Consider the following 6,187-nt stretch of genomic DNA (forward strand, 5'->3'; position numbering starts at 1 on the left):
ACCGATTTCTTTAATTCTAATTTGAACGTTTCAAATTAACTTATCACACTACTCTAAAGCTAATCCATTTACGAGCTAATAGGGGGACTTTATGGAGCTAAAGATCATGGGCTCCAACGATCTGAGATTAATTAGCTAAACTTTTTATACCAAATTAACCTTTATTTGTTAATTAATGGGTCATTCCACTAAAACCCATAGTTGCATTCCCCTCACTGTAGATATATTATGTCCACTCGATATAACCATGGTTAGTAAGTTAACCCTTCACAGGTTGTTCTTAATAACGATTAAGTCAAATGTCTATTTTACCCCCGAGATTACCTCTTGTTCCTTAAGTTCCACTGATCCTCTAATGAACAATTGATTTGTGATCCGATCAACAAACTGAGTCCCACTCGGGCCATTGAGAGGGTGGGGCCCCTTGTTCAAGATCCGGAGTCAGCACTTAAGGGAACAATCTCTCTACTATCCCTGAAAGCATGTAGAAGCGAATTCCATCTTGCACCCTATGTCCCCAGCTATCTACCCGGTCTTACCCTTGAAATGGAGGTTTATTGAGCCAGCGTTGTTGAGTCAACTCTCACTTATGCAAGTAGTCCTTAGGAACTAGTTTGCCTATTTCGCTTTCTTTGCTCTCTTCTCAGCAAGGTATTGGGGACAATTCCTTTTCCTGTACCCTTCCTTGTTATAGTGAAAACACTTACCTTTGTCTGCAGTGTTATTCTTGCCTTTTTTCCTTGCGAATTTCTTCTTAACATTTGACACGGCAATATAATCACAAATTTAATTCAAATATGGTCTCAATTACCCAAAATTTGGAAGATTTGGTTAAAAAAATCTAGTTCAACAATATTATTAGAATTCAAATGTTGGTTGCGATTTGATATTCCCTCTTATATAGGGATGTCTACATCGATACCGGTATCTCAAATGAAGAGGAAATTCTTCAGCCATTTTATTTGGTTCAGCCAACAAGCATTTTTTTTTTTTATTTTGAACTTTTTCCACTACTTTTTCTTAATCTTCTTCTTCCTTTTTTTTTTCAATTTCATCAGCAAGCTTTCGACCTCCCTTTTCCCTTTCCCTCTTCTTTTTGTTTCAAGATGTTCATTTTTTCTTTTCAATTTTCTCATTTTTTTCTATGCTTTTAATCGGTCTTTGAATGTTTTTCTTTTTATTTGAGTGAAATTTCATAGACGTCGTGGCTTAACTAAATTTTGGAAGATTTGGTTGAGAAAGATTTTGTCTCTGTTTAGAATTGAACTCCTTGTTGGTTGCAATTAATTCTTATCCACTATCTATAAATAGGAATGGGCACACCTAAAATTCTCCAATTCTTCAAGAAATTGAAATGTTTGATCCTTGTTGAAAAAGAAATTCCTCCCTCTTTGTTGCCACTATGGGTCACTGTTTTCTTTTCTTTTCTTTTCTTTTTTCCTTTTTTTATGGCTTCGAAGCTTGTTGTTAAGAAACTCATTCACCTCTCATATTTTTTTCTTCTTCTTTGGCATCAATGTGCAACCTCTTCCTTTTGTTTGAGAGTCTTCTTTTGTTTCTTTACTGAAAGTGAAGCTCACTCCTTTGCTTTTATTGCTCACTCCTTCTCTTTTATTTATTTATTTTACTTCTACTTCTTCATCCTTTTTCTTACGCGTCTATGGTTTCATCTCCTTCGAGACCCACAAGCACTACGTTGCACTTGATGTGTGGTTGCCGACGACATCAACTTTTGCTTCTACCGGATTTCTTTTACCACAAGTTTCACATGGTGCCACCAAGATGATGTGTGAGAAAGGAAGAGAATAGAGAAAGTTTCTTTTTTTTTTTTTTTTTTTGAGGTGCCTGGAAATGAAAGAAATTGAGAGAGAGATTTTGAGGGAGAGAGATGATTCTTAAGGGGTTTTTTTCCAAATTTTTAATAAAGTTTATTATTATTATTATTATATATTTTTTCAGATTTTCAATTTTTTTTTTTAGATTTCTTCAATTTTTCACCTTTTTTTTCCAAATTTTTTTCTTTCTTTCACAACTTTTTTTCTTTTTTTTCCACGACTTTTTTTCTTTAATCTTTGTTTCCTTATCATCTCTTTGTTGCATCACTTTTTTTATACGTCATTTTTTTTCAATAATAACTTGTTTCTTTTTCTTTACATGAGTTAGAACAATTTCACCCCAACTTTATCATTATTTCAACTTCAACTTGTGAAGCACCCTTGATTGAAAATTGAAAAATGAAGTCACACCAATATTTTGGAGATGAAGCGAAGTCGCACCAATATTTTGGAGAGGAAGCGAATCTGCACTAATATTTTGAAGATGAAGTGAAGCCGTACCAATATTTTGAAAAGGAAGCAAAGCCACACCAATATTTTGAAGAGAAAGTGAAACCACACTAATATTTTGAAGAGGAAGCGAAGCCGCATCAATATTTTGAAGAGGAAGCGAAGCCTCCAAACCTGACTTTGAAAAAGAAGTGGTGAAGCCTCCGAACTTGACTTTGAAAAGGAAGTGGTAAAGCCTCCGAACTTGAAGATGGAGGAGCATCGACGAAGCCTCTATACTTGAAGATGGAGAAGCATCGACGGAGCATCTATACCTGAGTTTGATGAAACATCGACGAATCTTCAGCATATGAGCTTAAGGTATTGGCGAATCCCTCACACCATCGGCGAATTCTCTGCATTTGAGTTTGACGAAGCATTGGTGAATCTTTCGCATTAAGCTTGACTTTGCAATTTTAAGCATGGAGATGACAACACAAAACCTCTAAACTTGAGCATGAAGATGGAGCATCGATGTAGCCTCTAAACTTGAAGATGGAGAAGCACTGACGAAGCTTCTGAACTTGAACATGGAGAAGCATCGAGGAAGCCTCTGAACTTGAAGATGGAGAAGCACTGATGAAGCTTCTGAACTTGAAGACGAAGGAGCATCGATGAAGCCTCTGAACTTGAAGATGAAGAAGCACTGATGAAGCTTTTGAACTTGAAGATGGAGAAGCATCGATGAAGCCTCTGAACTTGAAGATGGAAGAGCATCGACGAAGCCTCTAAACTTGAAGATGGAGGATCGTCGACGGAAACTCTGAACTTAAAGATGGAGAGGCATCAATGCAACCATCGAACTTAGAGTTGTAGAAGCAATAGTGCAACCCTTTAACTTAGAGATGGAGATGCAACAATGCAACCATCAAATCCTTAGATGGAGAAACAGTGGTGCAAGCATCAAAGCAACGGTCTGATCCTCGAACTTAGAGATGAAGAAGCAGCAACACCAACATCTTTATAGAGGAGGTAGAATTGCAACAACTTTGGGAGAAAAAGCGAAGCTGAAAGGAATAATATTTTTTTAGGGGAAGCAAGGAAGTCGCACCAAACTTGGACTTCGAAGTGGAAGCAACAAAACATCCAAACTTGGCTTCAACAAGGAAGTGGTGAAGCCTTCAAACTTGACTTCGAAAAGGAAGCAAAGTGCCATACCAAGTGTGTGCTTTTAATTTACTGTGTTAGCTCATTACGAGGGATGGACATCTTCAACTTGTTTTGTTGCCCTTTAAGGATGAACATCTTCAATTTGGAGTGTCATTTTTTAATAGGGATGATCAACATCAATCTTGTAGTGTCATACTTAGGTGGTTATGGTACCCTTTCTGACGTACTGAACTTAAATTTCTTTAAGTTGCACATATACATTTGAAGAAAGGGATCAAGTCATGACGTAGTTTAAATTTTTTTGTTTGTTTAGATTAAACTTAAAGTTTCTTTCAAGCTGCCTACGTACCCTTTAAAATGAATAGGGATCAAGTCATAATGTAGTTCACAAAGAGATTTTTTTTCTTTTTTGTTTTTGGCCGTTCACCTTTTAAGCTCATGCGGGCCAGAAGCAACATGCAATTTAGGCTCTTGCAATGTGGAGCTTCTTTACTTAAACTTCAGAAGCTCTTATTTCATCATGACTTTGATCATCCTCTTCATTTGTAGTATTCGTCAATATGATGAGTTTTGACTTCACTATCAAGGAACCTTCTGTATTTTTATCAACAGATAATTTTCTCTTCATGTGTGAAGGGACACGACTGTGAATCTTCTCATCGTTGTCTTCTTCATGAATGGTCTTTCCTTCAAGGTTTTCATCTTCCTTTTATGTTGATCTCCTGTCATATTGAGACGATCAAAAGCATATGTTGAAGATTGATCTTTCTTTAGTGTGAAGATACATAGCCTACTGAAAGCTAAAGTTCGAGTTGCAGTAGACGTTGAACATTGGCTTACTTCTTCTATCGTGGACATACTTAATCTTTGGAAGACTGAAGATCGAGTGGTTAAAGGCTTGGTACGATCGAAGACAGAAACTCTTTGCTCCATTTCTTTTGAGTTTTCAACTTCTTTAACAGTTATATGATTGTTGTCGGTTTTTTAAATGTTGATAGCATGACATGCAATAACTTCTTATACTTCCTCTTGATGATTATTGAAGAAGATTCTTAGGAGAAATTCTACCAAAGTTACCGGTCGTTGAAGTTAAGGGAAGTCTTTATCTTCTTCTTTAGTAGGCTTAGGTTTCCATGTCATCTTTTTTTCTTTATTTTTATGAGTCTTGTTCCTTCTTCTATAACTTTCATAGGAGTGCGACTTTTTTTTAGTGGAATTTGGTTGTCTTCTTTTTCAACGAGTCATGACTATCCACCCTTCATTGTCATCTTCAACAGGATCATTTTTTATTCGGAAATCTATTATTAGAATCTCTATTTGGAACCGAACGATTATAGGCTTAAAAGTCTCAAACTAGATGAAATTTTCTCTTTGATCATGAGACACATATGGTGTTGGGACACTTGAAGTCATTGCTACTGCCAGTGATTTTTTTGAGCTATTTCATCAAGCTCTAGCTTAATCTTCTTTTTACGAGCCAACTTTAGAATCAGCTCCTTCAGCACGGAGCACTTTTCAACCGGTGACTAACGACTCGATGATACTTATAGTAGTTAGGATCATTTACTTTTCTTGCTTGTTTCGGTCGCTTGCATTCCGACGGTTGAATAAGTTGTTTCTCTAATAATTGCTCCAATATGTCAGTAATATCAGAGTTAGGGAATGGATAAACCTTCTCCTGTCTTTTTTTGAGAGTTGGGCAACGTTTCTGGCCACCATCATGCTTTCTTTTAGACTTTGTTTCTTTTCCTTTGGAGGAAAATTTAAGTGGGGTCATCTAAACGACCATGAATTCTCTTGTGGCACTATCCACAATCTTTTTAGTGCCCTTGACTTCATTATTGTATTTTCTCCCTTCAGGGACTAGGAAATCTTTTGTTTCCCTGTTGGCAATGCTCAGCTCCATATCATGAGCGCATGTTGCTAACTCCTCAAATGTACAAGACTTTATCCCTTGTAGAATGTAGAGAAGTTCCCAGTGCATGCCTTGGGTGCACATTTCCACTGCAGATAATACAGTGAGTCTATCTTTGCAATCCAGACTCAGAGCTCTCCATCGGTTGATGTAGTTGATGATTGACTCTTCTTTTTGTTGTTTTGTGTTCATCAGCTCCATCATGATAACGGTGCACCTTGTGTTGTAGAAGCGGTTGAGGAACTCTCTTTCCAACTGTTGCCGCTGTCAATCGCTTCCGAATCTAGATCAATATACCAATCTAAAGCATTTCCTTTCAAGGTACGAATGAACTGTTTGACTAATTGGTCTTCTCTTGTTCTTGCATTTTCGCAGGTTTCTATGAAGTGAGCAACATATTGTTTGGGATTGCTCTTTCCATCGAACTGCTGGAACTTTGGAGGTTGATACCCAACTGGCATTCTAAGGTTTGTGTATGGCTTTAAGTACATAAAGAAAGATTGTGATGGTCCTTCATACCGAGCCTTTTTGGAGTTTCTAATCATATCCTGCAACTGTTAAACTGACAAGGTTGTGACAGAGGTTGATAGTTGTGGTTAGTCTTCCTGCAAGACAGTCTTTCCTTTGTCATTGACTTTTGTAGCTGGAGATTGACTCGACTCAGCAGTATTTCAACCTGTATCTGCTCTCTTAAAGCAATGATTTCATGAGCTCACTCCTCTACAACCTTCATTAGGAGATTTATCTTCTTTTCCATCTCTACCATGGTTGACTCAGTCGTTACATCAGCCATCATAACAGACACTACGTCAAGGTATGATTCTTCCTTTGATTGGTC

This window comes from Benincasa hispida, chromosome 12 (genome assembly GCF_009727055.1).
Source record: "Benincasa hispida cultivar B227 chromosome 12, ASM972705v1, whole genome shotgun sequence".
NCBI classification, from domain to species: Eukaryota; Viridiplantae; Streptophyta; class Magnoliopsida; order Cucurbitales; family Cucurbitaceae; genus Benincasa; species Benincasa hispida.